Source organism: Patagioenas fasciata, chromosome 11 (genome assembly GCF_037038585.1).
Source record: "Patagioenas fasciata isolate bPatFas1 chromosome 11, bPatFas1.hap1, whole genome shotgun sequence".
Taxonomy (NCBI): domain Eukaryota; kingdom Metazoa; phylum Chordata; class Aves; order Columbiformes; family Columbidae; genus Patagioenas; species Patagioenas fasciata.
In genome coordinates, this window is record NC_092530.1 from 15588099 (window position 1) to 15607085 (window position 18987).

At 35.8% G+C, this 18987-nt stretch overlaps 1 long non-coding RNA gene across 17 annotated transcripts in view; it reads left to right on the top strand.

Annotated features, from left to right (window-relative positions):
- The window catches only part of LOC136106144 (uncharacterized), a 474182-nt gene that overhangs the window by 26799 nt on the left and 428396 nt on the right, over nt 1–18987 (top strand). For 16 of the 17 annotated variants that reach the window (XR_011740879.1, XR_011740870.1, XR_011740872.1 and 13 more), the window contains exon 2: nt 17182–17324. This is a non-coding gene — a long non-coding RNA (uncharacterized lncRNA). Of the gene's footprint in view, nt 1–1226; nt 1324–17181; nt 17325–18987 lie in introns of those variants that run through there. The other variant, XR_011740878.1, reaches the window with a different exon arrangement.

The following is an 18987-nucleotide window of genomic DNA, read 5'->3' on the forward strand; positions in this document are numbered from 1 at the left end:
GTTAACTAATGCACACTGCTTGATGCCAATGCGGTTAAGGCCACATCGCTTTGAAGTATAGGTTCAGAAAGCTTTTATTTTATCTGCAAATACAGTATTGTGTAAGTCAGCTGGTTTTGATATTGGTTTTCTTAATTTTTTTCACTTTTCCTTTGGCTGGAGGATGAGTCTGTATTGACTTCAGTGAAGTAAGTGCAGAGCCCCAAAGTGAAACAAAGACCTGGATCAGTGTGAGTTACTGAGCAGGAGTAGTAAATGTTGGTTAAAGAAACTCTCTGAAGCTGCATTTCTGTCTTAGCTGCCAATTGCAATGTAGTGTTGACTATGCAGTGTTAAAATTCATCAGTGTCAAATGGTATTATTTTATACATTTAGAGATTTATGGGTAGTTATTTGCAGGCCTGTAAAAACAGATGCTCAAACCAACAGATAGTCAGGTAAATAAAATGTTGCACTGAAATCCCAGTATTTCCTTATAGTTTTCTCTGTTCGACACTACCAACAACTACTTTCTGTTTTAGGCCTCTCTTGATTAATTTTACACCAGACAATAATGTGGGGATTTGAAAGTGGTTAAAAATTGACTTTTTTGCTGTATGGCCTGTTAAATAAATATCTAAAACTGATAGCCCTGTTCACATAAATATGTAAAAGTAATAGTAAATAGAGTTTTATTACTACATTTTTTCTTCCTGTCATCCACCTCTAATAATAATGAATGTTATTCTATTTTGTTAAAATTGTTAATTTTTGGCCAGAAAGCTATTTTAGATAAAAATATTTTACCAGTGATATGACAAGCAATTATTATCTATTTCATCTGTGCCCTAATAAAATGAAGTATCAATTTAGGGGAGGAGGGGAGAAGCACTGTTTTAAGTCTTCATTTTACTGTAGTTCTCTGTGTTTCTAATGATGTACAAGTTACTCAAGATACATACCAAAACCATGCTTTTCTAATCTTGTTATATATTTCTTATTTACATGTTGTCTTTATCCTTCTGCTAATTAGCTGTTACTACCATATGCCTATATTGTCTACTAACTTATATGCACATTAGTCTTTCAGTGAGATTTTAGCAAATTTTTCATCAGGAAATCTTTCACAAACACACTGTAGGAAAGCACATGACAGTCACGACTAAGCAGCAGATCTAGACACAAGTGTAAACCAAAGTTGCTTTGCTTTATGTGGTTTGCTTCATTCACCTACAAACTTATCAACGAAACACTCCTACCATGAGATCTGTGGAGAACAGCCAAATTGCTGCCATTGTCTTAATTCTGAGTGAACTAAAATCGGTGGTCGCTGGAGAAGTCAAGGTACTCAGAAAATAGGTATTTTTTAAATTTTACTTTTTTAGCTGGAAGACATATTGACTTCCAAAAAAGATAGTATTTTTAAAAAAGAAAGGGCTGGATAAATTGCAAAACCATAGGGGGTGCAGCTTGAGACTGTTCTCTGTTCTAGGAAAGGACTTTACAGAAAAGGTCATTGCAGAGTGGGTAGAGGGAATGGAACTCACTGTGGAAAAAATACAGGCTGAAGTGCCTGGGGTTTTGTGTATGAGGTGAAACATTCTTCTAACTACAGGTTTATTCCTGACCATTTCCTAATTTCAACATTGGAGGAAATTTCTATTGTGAAAGAAAGCAAGATGCTTGGTTGAGCCCTAATAACTTGGAACCAATTCTAAAGATTATTACCAGTGAGATCAATGTCCTTATTAGATTTGTGTTTTTTACATTTATATTTATCTTAATATCCATCTAATAAGGATTGTCAGCAGTTTATATCAAGAAAAGAAGGATCTTAAACTGTGTTTATGTTGAAACAAAAGAAATTAATATCTTGACTTGGTCTTCAATCATACATAGCCAATTTATCAATAAGTCCTTTGTTGCAAAAATTAAATCACTGTAAATACATAAATTATACAGAAAATAGAAAGTGAAAAATATAGTACAAAATGTTGATTTGTTTTTTGTCTTAGCTGTACTTAAAAAACATACTAAAGAAAATATCTACTGCAAAGTCCTTGGAAAATAGAACTAAAATTAAACAGGGTGAAAGAAGTGCAGTGAAGTGTGATTAACATCAACATAAAAGTTTCAAACATAAGATAAAAATTATTTTAACATATGCTTTAAATTGATAGAGGACATTTATGGATGACAGAGTGCATTTTCTTTTCCAAAACAAAGCAAGTTCATATAAAAATTTGTACTGACAATAATGTGAATCGAAGGACTGTTGTAAGATACCTGGAATGCAGCTGTTAAGGCTGCCATCGACAAAATTGAAAAAGTTTATCGGAATTGTTAACAAATACCTTTTGACATAAAAGTTGATATCAATGTTTGACATTTGGATGATTAAGAGCCTATGATGCTCACACTCAAAATTTTAGGAATACTCCATTTCTGATATAGTAAATGATCATTGAATTGAATAAGTCTAGGTTTACCTGTATCGAACTCTTGTTATATATTTTTTATCTATTTATATTTACTATGCATTTATACGGTTATTTTTTTTTAATTTAATTTGCTGGCTTTATATTTGGAGGACAATGTGAAATTATATGTGCTTTTGTTTTTTAAGCCACAGAATTATCATGGAATTGGTTGCGCAAAATGAAAGGACAGGCTATTATGAGTACACTCAAGTGTACTCAACAGTCAGTGTTGTGTATACTGCAAAATTAACCTTCGGATCTTAGCGGTATTGAATCAGAAAAGTGGGGCTTCTACATGACCCAGCATCCATTTATGAGAAAAGTACTTTACAAATATTTGACAGCATGTCATTTTGGACCGGTGAATTTAGAACTACACCTTTGTAGCTGGAGAAGATCAGTGTTTGAATATTTGTAGTTGGAGTATATTTTCAGAGTTACGTTGGTGATATTCTTTGACTTCAGTTTTGTGAAGGGATTAACCAAACAACATTGCTCTTATCACTTTAGGAACTGGTGATGAATGTGTGGCTATTGTCTTAATACAATAGAGAGTTTTCAGTTACCATATTAGTTTTAATATAATAAAGATTCCTCTTCTGTATTCCATCATTTGTTTACTGCACTGTAATCCAAAGATCTGGTTTTCTTTGGGCACCCAGGTTGTGGGCAGATTATAGGTGCTACATTTTCCCTCTCTCAGCTCCTTCCTGAGTATCGACATACAAATTTTTGATTCAAAGGACTACTGCACAAGGTTGTCTCATGTTCTCCATTTGCTAAAACACATTGGAAAAAGTTATTATCCTTTGGAGTCTGTCCTTTCCAGGGCTATATGACAAGTAAATCCACAAGGACTCGGACTTTGCTAAACTGTTCTTCCTTTACTGTAGACAGAACAAGAGAAAAATGAACCTATGCAAGATAGTGTAACACTCTGTGGAATGACAAATGAAAATCCACACAAGATTTCCCATATCTCACTTTCTGAAGTCCGATGTTGGAATTCAGACAGTGTGTTCATGTGTTTCTGACTTTTATTCCTGCAGCATGGGTTTCTCTTTTATGTCATTATCTCCTCTTTGACTCAAGCAACCAGCTTTCTTCAGTCCAGCATATATTAGGGTGTAATGTCATTCGTTCAGTGTTGCTTCAGAACAGTATCATGTAAAATGAATAACTGTCCACAAAGGGGATTATTCAAGACTTGAGAAAGTCTTTGTGGGTAACAAATGACTTCAGTTGGCTTTGAGCTCTGTCTGAAATTTTACAAAGATAAAAACTCTGACCAGCCAAATCATAGAATAAAGGGTTCAGAAAGCAACAAGTGAAAGAATCATTTGAGGAATGAGAAATTGGGTCCTGTGTGTTTTGTTCAGCTGTGATCAATGAGTCAGTGCCTCATACTGCTTTGTTAGGGCATTATAAATAAGAGTATTGTTTTGGGGCTGTGCTGACTCTAATCCATTGCTGGTTTTAGCTGTGACATAGTTTAAAAAACCAGAACCATTGGCTAATCTGTACTGTCACATCACAGCTGCTAAGAAGATTAATTTATTGGGGGCTGATTGTAGTAATTACATAAGACTTGGTGTTCTCTGACAACTTGGGCTAGACGTTGGGTGTTCAATGTGGAGCTATATGAAAAATTGCTGTTGAAGTGGTTTGTCAGGGATGTGGTTTTGCTGGTCTTTCAGCTCATTCAATGCTTCATTTGGCGAGAGATAATAACTGCTGAAGCTCAACTGTGTAAACCCCCACTGTCTGATTTTTTGAATGTATTTGATCAGGATTCACCTCTTCAGTTTCTAGTTTTCTGGGAACAAATCTGTTTTCCAGCTGGTGTCAACAATTTTGTCATTGGGCAACGCTTTTGTATACTGAAGATTTTTCATCCAAACAGATGCACTGTGGAAATACTTGCACTGATATGAATGCATGACACCACAGCTCAGATTTAGACTAAGCTCCGATTTTCCTTACTATTCATTTAAATTTTAGTCAACAGGGCAGCACATCCCTGAGTACGATTCCACCCTATACTTGTAAAACAACACAAAACAAACTTATGTACGCTTACTTCCTTATGCAAATTGCAAATGTGTAAGCATTCTTTTAAGGTAAAGAGGGTTGATGTAAAGGAAGTTTTTACCTTTTTATGTTCTTAAAAAATGTTCTCCAGCTGTATATTGTTGCTCGTTTTTATGACTTCAGGCCAAAATGAAAATAAATTTAATTCACTTTTACCCTTATGAATTGATTATGTCAATTCAATTTTTTAAGTGAAAAAACTCATTGAAAGAACAGAGCAGTGCGTATCAGCTGGAATTTTTTAAACAATCTTTTATGAAATCAAGTGTTTGAGACATGTCAGTGGCTACAACCAAACTGTACAAGGAATGGATGACAGTGGTTACATTTTTTGTCATGAAGTTTATAGCTCTTGTTTTTGGTACCCGTGGATGTTTTCTTGAGACAGAACTGTTGTCATGGTCCTTTTTTGAGATTTTTATTGTTGTTGTTTCACTCTGATTAGGATAGAAGTGATGGCTGCAGGTGAAGTTCAGTTCTTTAGAGTGAGCAAGTTTAAATGAGAAAGTTAAAGCATGTTTGCACTCAGAATAGTAGTTGATTATCCAGTGTCATAGCTGTTATGAGTGGGGAAGTTAGAAATTGTGTTGAGATCAAGAACTTCCTTGTTTGCAGCTCCCTAAAGACACCGAAAGGTTTTAACTTTCAACAGCTGAGCTTTATTAAGATGCAGACTGGAATCACAAGTTTTATTTTGTCAAAATAGCAATATTTCGATACAGCCAAGCACCCTCTAACATGTAGATACTTGTTTGGACATCTGTTGGTATGTGTGCCTAGAAACTAAATGGATGACTTGATCTGAAAACATGCCTAACATTTCCCAGGTTTCTGTTCAAGGAAACCTGTTTTAACATACTTGCTTAGTACATAACTGCTTAAATAAATGTTGATCTTAAGTGTCTGGAGTAGTAAATAGTATAAAGTAATACAGCTAAAGTTCAGCTATCATTGGTTAGCCACAACAGGTTTTTAATGACCAGCATTTGATAATGACTGTTTCTAGGGCACGTATTCTTTGAAGGTATTCATAGCAGTGCAAATTAAAAAAGTAATTAAGCATTACATTACAGTAAAGAATGCATTTATGTTGAATTTAGTAGTTTTGAGGAACACTAGACTCTTACCTGGTTTGTAGTACCTTGAGGACTTGTAACTAACTCTGCTCGCCTGCTTGTTTATTGGAGTGTTTGAATTTGAATGCATTTCTTCTAATCAAAACCTTGGAGAAATGAAAGTTTTGAGCCTTCTGATATCTCTGTGGAATCCTGAAAGAGACTCTGGAGACTCGTGTGGCTGTTTCATGACAATACCCTAAAACAGTGCATGTGTTTCCCATTTCCCACAGGTGGAAGCCTGTCAACAGCTATTTCCATGCCACCACTTTCCTTATATTCAAACTAGTCACACTTGAAATGAAGTGACTACATGATTTTGGAACAGCTTGGGATAAACTGATTGTCAGTCTGCTTTTTCTTTTCTAGCTAGAATAAGTAGATTCTATAAATAAGAGAGTAAAGGAGTTGTGAGACTAAGAATCCCATTTTCTGCTTATAAAAAGAGGTGTTTCTATAATATTAGACAATGATTACATAGACATATAATGAATGTGGACAAAACTGTGCTACAGTCAGCAGGTCTTTCCTGTTTATATTAACAGCTACCTTGGCTCTAAGCTTTCAGGCCACACCACAGTAAAAATTTTCTGTAAGTGACTCATCTCTACCTCCCCAGTATTTTAATTCTAACATGTTAAGAAAGAACAAATTTGATATATATCAACTTATCAGTTAATTTGCTAGTACTGCCCTAAGACTTGAAATACTAACGTCTACCTGTGCATCATTATGTAGACTACTGAACATGTAGGACTTCTGTGTTGTGCAAAGGGCAGGACCAAAGGCTAGAGCCACTTGATTTTGTACATCTAACTATTTGCAATTCCATATATTGATGCAATTCCATATATTGATGCAAATCCACATCTTGGAAGAAAATTTCTGTCCTGTACAGAATACATGGAGTTCTACTGGCATTAAGTCATCATTAAAAAAATACTTATATTTCTAAAAGCAGTACTTACTATTTATGCTGTCATATCTTCAGGTAGTAACCGTTAATTTCTGAAGCTCTTGTGTGATTATCGTTTTAGCAAATTCTATGAATTTAACTGTGTTTGGCATATTAAATAAATACGCAGATGTAACTGATGTTATTTTGAGCAAATGCATTTATGTCCAAGTGTTGAGCGCAATATATTTGGTGAAAAGTGCACCTGTATTAGGAAAGAAATATAATTAAGTAATGTTATTGAATGTAAAAAAGCATCTAAATTTGGGTTGGTGTAATTTAGTAAAACCAAAGATAAGGCTAATAAAAGTAGGGGAAGTAAAAGTATTTCCTTAGATACATTTAGTATCTTTTTAAGGTACTCCTATTACTACAAACAGCAAGAAAAGACTTGGAGATTTAAAGTGGACTTGATATCTGTACAACCTGTTATTTGTAAAAGTCACCTGGCTGGTAATTTTAAGAGTCTCATTCTTCCTCGTCTTTCAGAATGAAAGCAGTGCCTCAGGCGTTCCTCCTCATTTTTTCTTTATTTCTTTTCCTTTTAGTCTTTGTTTTGTGAATTGAGGCTTTAACCTTTCTTAAAATCTGTACTTTCAGTAAATGGTCAAGACATTTGGTGTGTTCTGAGGACTGAAGTGTATGTGACTGAAATTTTATAGGGCACATGAAAATGATCTGACTTCCGTTTGTGTCTTGTAGAGTGGGGAAGCTGGGGCTTGACTTTTGCAGTGCTTAAAAGTGTTGTGAATCTCACAATTAGTAACTCAGCAATTTGCACATTAGACAAATAATTTGTAGTGCTCTGACTGAACCATAGAAGAACCAGTGACCTTGCACATGTTGATGCTGCTCTGCTGTTGCATTTTATCTTCACATGAGCAGATTTTTCATGTTGAAGTGTTAAAATAAGTTCTCTGGAAAAAACCTGGAAGCGTTCTTAGGATGGGGACAATTTCAGTTTCAAATACGGTCGTGTCTTCGTAATAAGTGAGTAAATTTAATTGGAAGAAAAGACCAACTTAATAGTTTAACTAGAAGCACTCATAATGTTATTACTTTTTAAAAGGCACTGCTGTAATGAAGTGGCTTTAAATTACTGAGTGGATAGATTGGGAAGTTTGTTCCTTGTAGTGGCCAAATAGCCGTGTGCTTAATTTCATCTGATTTCCAGAATGCACTGTGATATTTGACTGAATGGTGTGAAGGAAAACCTGTTACATGTAGTGTGGCAAGGTCTCATAAGCAGTCAGCCTATACTCTGGCACTCGTAACATGTAAGTGCCCAAAAGTTTTGAATCACAGACAAGATATTGGAATTTAAACATTAACTGAAGAAAGAGGAGATGTGACCATCTATATTTTAGGTGTTCTTTCTTTCTCTTTCCCAAGGGATCTCTGAAGAACGTGGGAATCTATTTGGATCATGAGCCTTAATGTGAACTCTAGTAGACGGTGAAGTTTTGCTACTGTCATTTTGTTCAGTGCCTTTCTTACTTGAACTTTTATTTATGTTTTTCAGTTGTAATCTACTCCACTTTCGGTTTAAGATCAAAATAAATCTAACATTTTGAGACGTAAATAAAACCTACGACAAGAGTTTACCAGGGGAGCAAGCGTATTTAAAATCAGTGAAGGTTTAAAAAAACCCAAACAAAACAAATATAAACAACAAACAAAAACAAAGAAACAAAACCCACCCAACCGAAACAGCAACAGAAATCTCTTATTCTACCTATCAAATTGTGCTTTATGAAGCTGAGAGTTGCTCAGTAGTAGCCAGAAGTTTTTTATGCACATTTTTTATTGAGAAAAGCAAATAGATAATTTCTAATGGTTGGTGGCCTAATGTTGAACTGAAGTGTTTTCTGTTATTTACACAGATTTGTGTTCTGTTAAATTTTATAATGGTTCTGACAAAACAACTACCTGATTTAGAATCTGTATATTCAAACTGACCTTTTTCATTCACTATGTATTTCTCAATATCTTTGCTAATTTTTCTATTAGAAATTAAAGCTAGTGCAAGGTCTTTTCCTCACCAATACCCAGCCTGATGATTAAATTGAGTATTCACCAAGATGTGGTTGTCTAGACTGCAGTTCATGTGCTTGATTCAGATGAGGAATATGATTTAGGAGCTGAATGGATCTTCTATAACAAAAAATATCTGTAATATTCCATCTTTCTGAGCTGATTGCTATTGTATGACTGTGCTTGTGTGACGTGATAACAGACATGGTGCTGCCATTAATCCATCGCTAGTTTGGAAGCATTTTTGAGTGTTAGGAAGAAGGAAAGGTTGGGTTTAATTGAGTGCATCCTACGTATACTGTTATTGCTGTGTAGAGGGATAATGCTGATTAAATGAGGATACATTAGGTACTATTAGATATTGTGTGTAAAAATACTGCAGCTATAAACAATATAAAATAAATTTTCAAAATGTTTTCCTTAATATAATGTGGTTTGTCCTGCAACTCTGTGATGTATACACCTTTGCCCCCTGAGATCTCCACAGGTACAAGAAATATGTCTCTGTATACAAGTGGTAGAGAGAGAGAAACCTTAACCAGAACTTCAGAGGCAGGTCCCATGTTAATTCTCATGAAAAAGTTTCTGGTTTTATTATCTCCCTTGAGCTATCATCGCTGGAGACACTGGGATAAAATTGTGTGCTGTTAGATGGAACAGAGTCCCTCATAGCTTAAGTAAGAGATGGTGGTAATCCTTGTTATTCTTTGGGAGTCGGTCAGTTATACCAATGGAGTGCAAACCTGTCAGAGCAGAAAGGAGGTTTGTATCGGTAAAATGTACAGGTAGATGAACTGACTGTCTGTTTTCAGCATCAATTATGGTTCTCCTGATCCATTGTAATGTATTTCATTTACAACAAGTCAAAACTTTAACGTTTTCCACTTGCTTTCCTACTGAAAACTTTTTCCATCTAGTAGGGCGACATTCACACCAATCAGGCATGAGGTGTCAGTCTCCTTTATTCTTAAGAAATCAGAATGTTTGAGGATCGTTGACTTGTGTGTGAAGTTGCGTTATTATTTTCCCCAAAGAATAATATGTTAAACTCACAGCCGCATCGCTAGACTGTAGCCTGTGGGTCCTGACCTACATTTTTTACTCTACAGAGCATGAAATATCTTGCTATGTATGATGTCACTGTATGATTAGAGATTATATTAAAATGTATGGTTCTGGTATTTTGAATGAAAAAGTGACTTAGATTCATGTAATCATAATAGGAAGTAAAGAACTGATATATTGTAAAATGAATTTAATGTTTATTTTTAATTTCGTTTTGTTACATTGATAGGTACTTTTTTAATAAACAGACTTGAAATCTTAGTATTTATTCTAAGTATATGGGAAACTCTAGTTTTTCCTGTACATTCTGTGATCCAATGATGATGGGTGTTTCAAACCCAACTTGAACAAAAATAAATGATGTCTGAAGTTTCAGTGTCTTGGAAAATCAAAACTCTTGTGCCTATTTTTTTTCTACCCCTATAATTAAATAGTTATATTCCCACAAATCAGTAAATATAAATAATTTTAGATATATGGTAAATGAAAACTTCCCCTCCAACAGGTTTTTTGCTTCTAAATGGGTTCGGTCTCTTACAAGTGAGATTGTCTACTGTATGTCAGGTTAACATGTTCTGACCATCAAGTCTGAAATTGTACACTTAATGCTATTGCCTTGAGCTACACAGGGTGACTTTTTCTTACTCTTCTCTGCATCCCAGAATTGAGACAAAAGTAAGCTCCAAGTAATAATTTCAAGAAATATGAGAAATAGTGGTATTTTTTTAATTTTTAGTGAAATACTTTCCATTTTTGATTCCTTATCTTTAAACTGAAGTCATTTGAAGGGATGAGTGGAATTCTCATGAGCGTAGTCCTTGTTCTGTGAATGAAGTGTCACAGTTAGAAATGCAGCTGTTGTGCAAGAAGTGACTTACAGCACAGCCGTGGCACTGAATTTACTGAATATTTCAAATTATGTAGAGTCTGACGGTATGCTATTAAAGTACTTAATGGTGATAGTTAAAATACAGGGAAAAAAAGACAAACCGAAGAGCTCTAAGCTTGATTAAAATAAAAAATATTTTAATAAGTTCTTGGAGAATGTTGAAGTTGGCGAAAGAGGTGAAAACAGCAAGTATTAGTGTTGGTTAAATAATTCTAGATTGGTGACATTTTAAAGCAGTGTTGAAGTTTCCTAAGGAATCCTGAAATAGAGAGAAGTAAAGGTAAAAGAAGTATCATGCAGTTTGTTTTTGTTTCCTTGAACCTGTAAGGTTATTGGCAATGTTACAAGAGTCACTGAGCTGCTCAGAAGTAGGCCAGAAACAGAGGAGGGTTTAAGTTGTGTAAGACTTTATCTTTGGCCACAGTCCTACCTTAGAGAATTCCTGACAGATTTCCCATGTATTATTGTCTTTATAAGTTTGGGTGAGGATAAAGAGGACAGCACAACTGTCTTGCACAGAGCATTTATTTTCCACTAGTTTGCCTTGTAGACAGAACGTGTAAGTGAATGGGTTGTTTGAGAAGGGTGTACGTGTCTTCTGAGCTGTAGTATCTTCTGGGGATATGAACAGGCCCTTTGGGAATCTGGGCATTTGATAACACCCCAAAGAAATGTTCTGACCTGTGCGAGCTATCTTTATTTTGTGAAACTAGGAGAATATACACTGTCCTTCAGAATTCTACCTGAAGTAAGTATGTAAGTCCTGCCTGACAGGATATTTTCAAAGAGAAAAACATTCTGGATATAAAGTGTCAATTAGAAGGCAGGAGTACAAAGTCTCCGTAACAAATTGTTCACTAAAGGATAAGGAGTGAGTTTTCAGGTTGGTAGGTACCTTTACTAAAGATATTTTTTGGCTTGATTTTTCTTTTTGAGAAAGCCTGACAGCTACGTGAACAACCAAAAAAGAAATATTTTCTGTACTGTTACTAGTTTCAAGTACTTTCCCCCAGTACTCATAGAGGCAGGGCAAAATTCCAGGGGAAGAATACATGTTTTGATCTTCCTTTTAAATTGCAAGCAGAGCCATTTCTTTGGGCTTCTTTTCACTTTGAGATTAAGTACTTGGAAAACACACAGCAACTCTGTAGATGGTAGACACTTTGTAGGCAAAAAAAACAACTGAATATTAAAATGTATTTTATCCAACCAGTTAAAGTACTTCAAGAAGAAACTGGGATTGCCAAGGAACTTACGCCAGTATAACTCACCAAGACATTTACTGGCCTTGCAGAGTGGAACTCCTACATATAAGAGAACAGTGAAGACATTGAACAACCTTTGTAAACACGCTGAATCTGGTTCTTCTGTAAACTGCATTTGTATTACGCCAAACAAAACTGGCTGAGTTACTGCAGGATCTCTAGAATCAGAATTTGATCTACAGCATTTGGTTAAGAAAAATTTCTACGGAAGCTTAAAGAAGTGCTATAATATGCTGCTGATGATTAGAATTTTTACAACTACTAAGATTTCATTATGTAACTGTCTCTTCCTCCCTGTCCTCCAGACAACCTGTTGAATCTCCTCTTTTCCAGATTATGTAGTTCATACATGTACAGAATCAGTGGGATGTTAATGGGCACCTCTGCCAGTCCTGCTGATGTTACTGGGAGTTGGGGATGGGGGTCCAGGTAGAACTGATACTTCTGTAACCTTCTGCTGAAGATATACTAGTCGTTGCTTTTTTTTGGCTGCCACTTGTGTATTTTGAGAAGTCGACATTCACATTGCCTTGCATTTACTTAATGAATTGTATTCTATGTTGAATTTGACTTCTGTGAAAATATATCAGCATTTGCAGCATTATAGTGTTTACCAGTACTTTTTTGTAGTATTCTGTTATTTATTTCTGAGGTGTTGAATATCTAGCACTGTGATGGATGGGTGTTGTCCATCACTGGCTCGCACAAATGGATTTGTGTGAGGAAATTTTTTCGCTCCACCACTCCTGGAAATGAGCATGTAGATTGCATCAGTGAAACTAATTGGAGTCTTTATCGTAAATGATATCAAAATAACTCTGTGTTTTCTTGCTAGAGATCATTGCAAACAAATCTTCCTCATGCAGTACACAGAGGTGAACAGTTGTTCCTATATTTGTCCAACAACAACAATAATGAGAGTAAACCAGCAATTTATTTACTTATATACTCAGATATATAATGCCAAGTCCTGAAGTAAATTCAAATTCCAGATCTGCTTGTCTGCTGGGAAAAAGAACTGAAACAAATGAGGTGGATCTGCAGCAACAACTGCATCAGTGTTTGTGACAAGCCAGAGCCATAGGAGGGAGTTTAGAAATACTGCCCTGAAGTAGGAAGACAAATGCTTGAACTGCAGGTGTGTGTAACCAATGCATGACATAGGCTGCTCTCAGTTAATTACACTTGTAATTCTAAACTTATTATTGATGCTTAAAGTATTTGTTTTATACATCTTGATATTATATTGCTATTTTTGAGTCTTTGCTTAAAGAGGAGTATGAGAAGTTTATGTCATCAGATAACCACTATTTCAGAGAGGAGTGTTTTATGTTGTAATGTTTTTCTGAGCTAGGTATCAGTAGGGGAAAGACACTTAAAAAGTATAACTTCCACTGGGGAAACAAAATCTCAGCTCTTTCACACAGCTGCAAAACTAACTTGATAATAAATAATACTATGAAATCTCCTATTCTGGCTTCTGTGTGTGAATAGACTGTGGTGATTATTTATGTAGGCAGGTTAATTGAAGTCAATGTTCATTTTCAGAGGAGGGTGTGCTGGAGCTTCGTGTCAATACCAGTCCAGCACTGTGGTTCAGCGTCCATAAACACTGGCCCTGGCAACCTTTTTCCTTAAAACCAACAAACAAACAAAGTAATGTCTGGTTTGAGGAACATTTCTATTTACATTTGAAATTATCAATTAATTTTGTAGTGGAGAAAGGTCTTTCTTAAGACTTTGTGCTGAAACAAGTTCATAATGTTGGCTTTTTCCATTTTTCTTTAGCAATTAAACTCTGACAATGAACAGTAGATGTATCGTATGAGCCACAGTAAAGGTACCAGATTATCAAGAAATATTATGCCTGACTCATTGAACAGAGTTCTGAGTTTTGTTACAAGTTGGGTGAGATCTTGTGTTGTTCTCTTCTTTAGCGTTCATGTTTTTAGCCTCTTCCCTGTTTGCCCCATTAGGGGAGGTGCAGGTGAGATTGCCCGAGATTTTAATTGCTGATTCACACTTAGAATACGGTTTTCCTCAAAATTATTATTTTCAGTTTTATGTATTTCCTGGCATATTTTGGTGCTTATAATTGCTTATTAAGTGTTTAACTGTACTTGTAATGAAGTACGGAACTTAATCCCTTGACATTACATTAAATCCCTTTAATCTCCTGACATTAGGCCATACTTGTGATTGGTGAAGCATCAGGATAATCTTTGCAGCATCTCTGGTCTCTGATTTGTCTGGTCTGCTGAACTATTGACTATATTCATTTGAACATGTTATGTGCATTAGAAAATCAATGTAGCAGAGCAGATGGAAGCTCTTAAACTGATATGACCTCTGTGACCAAAATGTTTAGTTTTGAGATTTTCTGGACTGAACTAAAAGAAATGTAGGAATAGTGTAAATCCTTGGCTTATGCAAATACTTATTTTTATGTGTGGGTTTGTTGGTTTTTTTTAAAATTTCAAAAAGAAATAAACATTTATGTTGTGTTAACTGTTAGAACAGTATTTTGTTTGTTGAATTAGGGTCTGTGGCAGATGAGTGGAATGTACATCACTCAAAAGACAAAAGGAACAGTGTGTTTTATTGAGGTAAAATAATATTCTTACAAAGTTCAGTGAATTTGATGGAATTTAACAAAATTTAACAGAGATTTGACAAGGTTCAGTAAGTTTGAGGGTAAGTTTCGCCTTATTAATTACTGCACGGAAGGAACATACAAAGGAAAATCGAGGTAGAATTCAGTAATAATGATTCACACAGAGCCTGGAGACATATAAGGGTAAGGAAAACCCTCCCACAGAGTCACGAGATTCAGAGTGGACTCCCTGGCTTTCTAAACTCCTTCTGGAGCCTAGGGGTGGCTGGGTCCAGACTTAGCCTGAGACTTGGTCAATGGTTCATGTCTAAGGATAAAGAGTACAAAGCTTATAATTCATATTGAGTGGCTACGTCAGTTAGTAATGTCTCATTAGCATTGATTCAGTGTACAATCAAAGTTAGCATGCTACGAGGTAATGTGTGATATCGGTTGTTAACCAAAGATCTGCTGTTGGAAGGAAAATCACTTGTCCATTACTGACAGAAGTAGCTTGTTTTTTACTATGTTATATCCTCATTTGACATGGAGTGACCTTCTTCTGGGTTTTGAACCATATCAATAGATTGGACCTCAAAACTTAGTATTGATTTTTCTAATGCATATACTATGTTAAATAGATCAATATTTAGCAGATCAGATGAGATCAAGTACAGAGAACCTGATGAAGCTTCACCATGCAGAGCTGGATATCTGAGAGGTTAAATACACAAGGGAGAAGTTGCAGGTGAAGTGGTGGTAGAATGTACCAATGGTAATAAGGGAGGAAGAGGCAAGAATTACCACTGCCGAGGTACTGAGGCATGTTTGGGATGTATTTGATTCAGCTTGCAGGCATTACAACTTTACTTGTGTCCTTTCTTGTGGTCTCAGTATTTATCAGGGTCCTGCTCTAGAGTGTTCAGACAAGGTTAAACTCCTTTCGCTGGCTAATGCGGCTGGCAGTGGTGGGGTGATGTCCAGCTCTTCTCCATCACTGCCAGTGATGGAGAGGTGTCACTGGTCGGAACACTGCTCTGGACGGTGGTGATACTTGCAGTGCCTGAGGACCCCAGGGATGAAAAGCTGCAGCTCTGAAGCCCCAGGATTAGCAAACTGTGCGTAACTTTACAGGACTGTTTAATGTCAGCCAGCTGCAGCCAGATTTTAGACAAGGGTGTTCTGATTTTGTGAAAGGAACATTATGTGTTATGTTTTCTGTGTTCTGAGTATAACATTACAGAAAACAGTACCTTAATTTGTTATGAAGGAAATTTCATCTCTTTCCATTTTGGAAGAATGTTAAACATAGCTTTGTAGTTTTTCATCAATAATAATTTTAAATCATAATGGAAATGTCTATGTTGTCTATTTCTAAAAGCTGCAAGAAAGAAAGAAAAAACTGAACTGTAGCAATTTTCCCTATTCATAATGACAAGAGTTATTAACACTCATAAATGATATAACCGCAGACCAAATGACTGATTTGAGTAAAAAAGCATGCGTAGTTTTGAATGCTTGTCTGTGAAACTGGTGAAAACCTGAACAGTAATCCATTGTTTAAAATGGCAGCACACTAATGGCCTAAGGAAAGAAATAGGCCATTGTCCCTTTTTAAACGGATTGAGAAACGTTATTTAATAAAATAAATTAAGTCAATTGCTGCTCTGCTTAGTAACATAATAAAAATAAACATGATAAGACATTTTGAAATTGAACTAGTTAATAATATCATCTTATTAGAATTTGCGTTACAATGAAATTAAATTAGTTTAATGGGGAAATGTAATAGTCCTCTCTAGATTTTTCCTGTTAAGTTAACTTTGTATACTTTAATGAATACCTTAATTAGGCACCTTTATTGATGTAGACATATCAGAAATAAAATTTGGTTCTATATTCTCCTTCACACACCAGCATCCATTAAAATAAAAGTAATCTTGTAATGACTAAAGGGCAATTATTTTGTAAACTTCCTGTGCCTGCTGAAGGGCCTTGGATGCTGCGGTTCATCTGTCTGTGTGCAGGGACGTTCTGACTTCCATAGGCATAAACCTGTACTGCTTATTTGTTATTAATTAATGTGATTGAAAGTTCTTTAAGCATATTGCCAATGGTCTGTTACACTGCATATGCAGTGTGTGTGTATATATTTTTAAAATAAGATTGATTGTTTCAATCAGCAGTTATGTTAAATGTGGGATATGAAGCTATCAAATGATTGCAATCTGTGCACTATGAAGGGAGGAGTGATTGAGTGACTGAATAGATCTGAACACATTCTGTCAAAAAAACAACCATATGCTGCGAATGTGGTAATTTATGTCACAGGTTTTGTGGACTTCAGGTCTCATGCTTTGGCAGAAGTGTGAGTTGGTTTCTTTAAATATCTCATAACGCTAAAAGAACTATAGAGTTAGGCAGGCTAAAGTAATTAAATGCCATCAGGTCTTTCCTCAGTTAAGAGGCAGTAATGAGGTGTATATATATAATTATACACACGTGTCACATTTATCTTCAATGCTCAAACTCATAAGAGAACACTAAGGTCTGGTGAAACATTCCAAACAGTAGCAAATGGGCCAAGGGAAGGGAGCAAGGAAGAACATCATGCATCTTATTGGGACAGGGATTCGTTGTTGTGGATGAGTCTTAGTTTAACAAGGACACACTTATATAAAAAACGTGAAACTACTTTTTTTTGTTGTTCTTTAGGAGAGTACCCGATAATCTGTTTAAGGAGAGAATATATAACAACACTTCTTGAAAGAGATGGGGATGTTAAAGCCACCTGGACAGCTCCAAAGACTTCAAAGAGAAGATGAGCCACAATAACCCAAGCTGGTAAAGGGAGAAGGGTAAGTGCAAATTCGAATCTGTGTGAGAATGTAGATTATGGAGCACTTCTAATGGGAACTTTCCAGGAGGAACTCTTTGCTGTGGGTAAATTTTTTACAGAGGTTTCTGAATAAGCATAATCTGAAGCATAAGGAATACACAAAGACTCAAAATGGTATTATAAATTTCTTCTGTAGTCTCTCTAAGGGATCTCAGTTCTTCATCTCTGAAGTTTAGCACTTGGAGGATAAATACCTTCAAAATTAGGTGGTGCTCATTTTCAAGTGTTTTGTTTATTTTGAAAACTTGCATTTGCAGAAAGTCAGCACTCATTTTGCTTATCTTATGAAGAGTTTTTATTCTTCAAATTTGGAGTAGCTGCAAAGAATTGTGTAGCCCACATGTGGTTTCTATTTCTGAAACAGTCAGTTGAACGAGGCCTCAAAAGTAGCACCTTTTCATACCTGCAATGAATGAGGCTCCGTGTCATACCTGTGATTTACCAATTCCTGCTGTGTTTTAGATAAGCTAAGTGAAGTGAGCTGTCTTGTAGTGATGATAAAAGGAAGAGAGAAATAGAAATACCTCCTACAAAACCTTGAAAAATGCAGTAGATTGTAGTAAGAGTTTCAAATGCTATAGTAATGTTATGTCTGAAGTGTTATTACGAACACTGTGCTATTGCTATAAAAATACTTCATAATTGCAAATTTCAGGACAATGCTGTAAAAATATTTCACTTAATTATCTATAGTCATGTGAAATTTCTAAATATGAGATACTATAATCCTTTTACTTAGTTTTTAATTTACAGTATTGCTTCTTGACATTAAGCTGTTAAACCCATGTATTATAAGTTCAGAAAAACTTCTTTTATGTTCTGGCACTAAGCTAGAGTTCTTGCCTTGTCTACTAATGTTGAATAATGGAAAATAATTAACTTTAAATTAAAAGTGTTGCTTCGTATTATGTGACAGTATTAGTTATAATATAGATTTCAAAAGACATTTTTAAGTGCAGGCACAAATCAATTATACACAAAGACTGTCTCTACTGCAGAAAGTAATATTTGTTTGATGAAAAGCTTGTTCATAAAGTTGAGTGTCATTGCTGTCATAGACTTGTATGTTGCCTGTATGTATTGGAAATGAAGACACATCAGATAGTTGCGGGATCTTGGGAGGCTGGAGAAATGTCCAAACAAGAATGTTATGAAGTTCGCCGAAGCGGAATGTGGAGTCCTGTGCCTGGGGAGGAATAATCCCCTGTGCCAGTGCAGTTTTGGAGGCCGAGCAGCTGGGAAGCAGCTTTGCAGAAAAATACTTGGGGGGTGACTTGGTGGACAAGTGTTCCCCAGGCCAGGAACCTGTCCTTGGGCTGAGGCAGCCAGCACCAGCTTGCTGTGTTTGGAAGAGCACTGCTTGGCTCAGGGGAGGTGGTTCTTCCCCCCTGAGGACAACAAATAGAGAGAATCTATCTGCTTGTGGGTGAGGACAGTGCCAATGGAGGACACCAGCCCTTGTGCACTTCTCCCTGTGGGGCCTCTAGGGAAGAGCTTGTAGTTGTCATTTGTGAATCTCAGTGGCTTTGCAAGTATTGGGAGTTAAATACACAATTTAAAAAATACATATGAGTGTCATTGGTAAACTGTAACTCTAAATGTAAATCACAGTTATTGAGAGG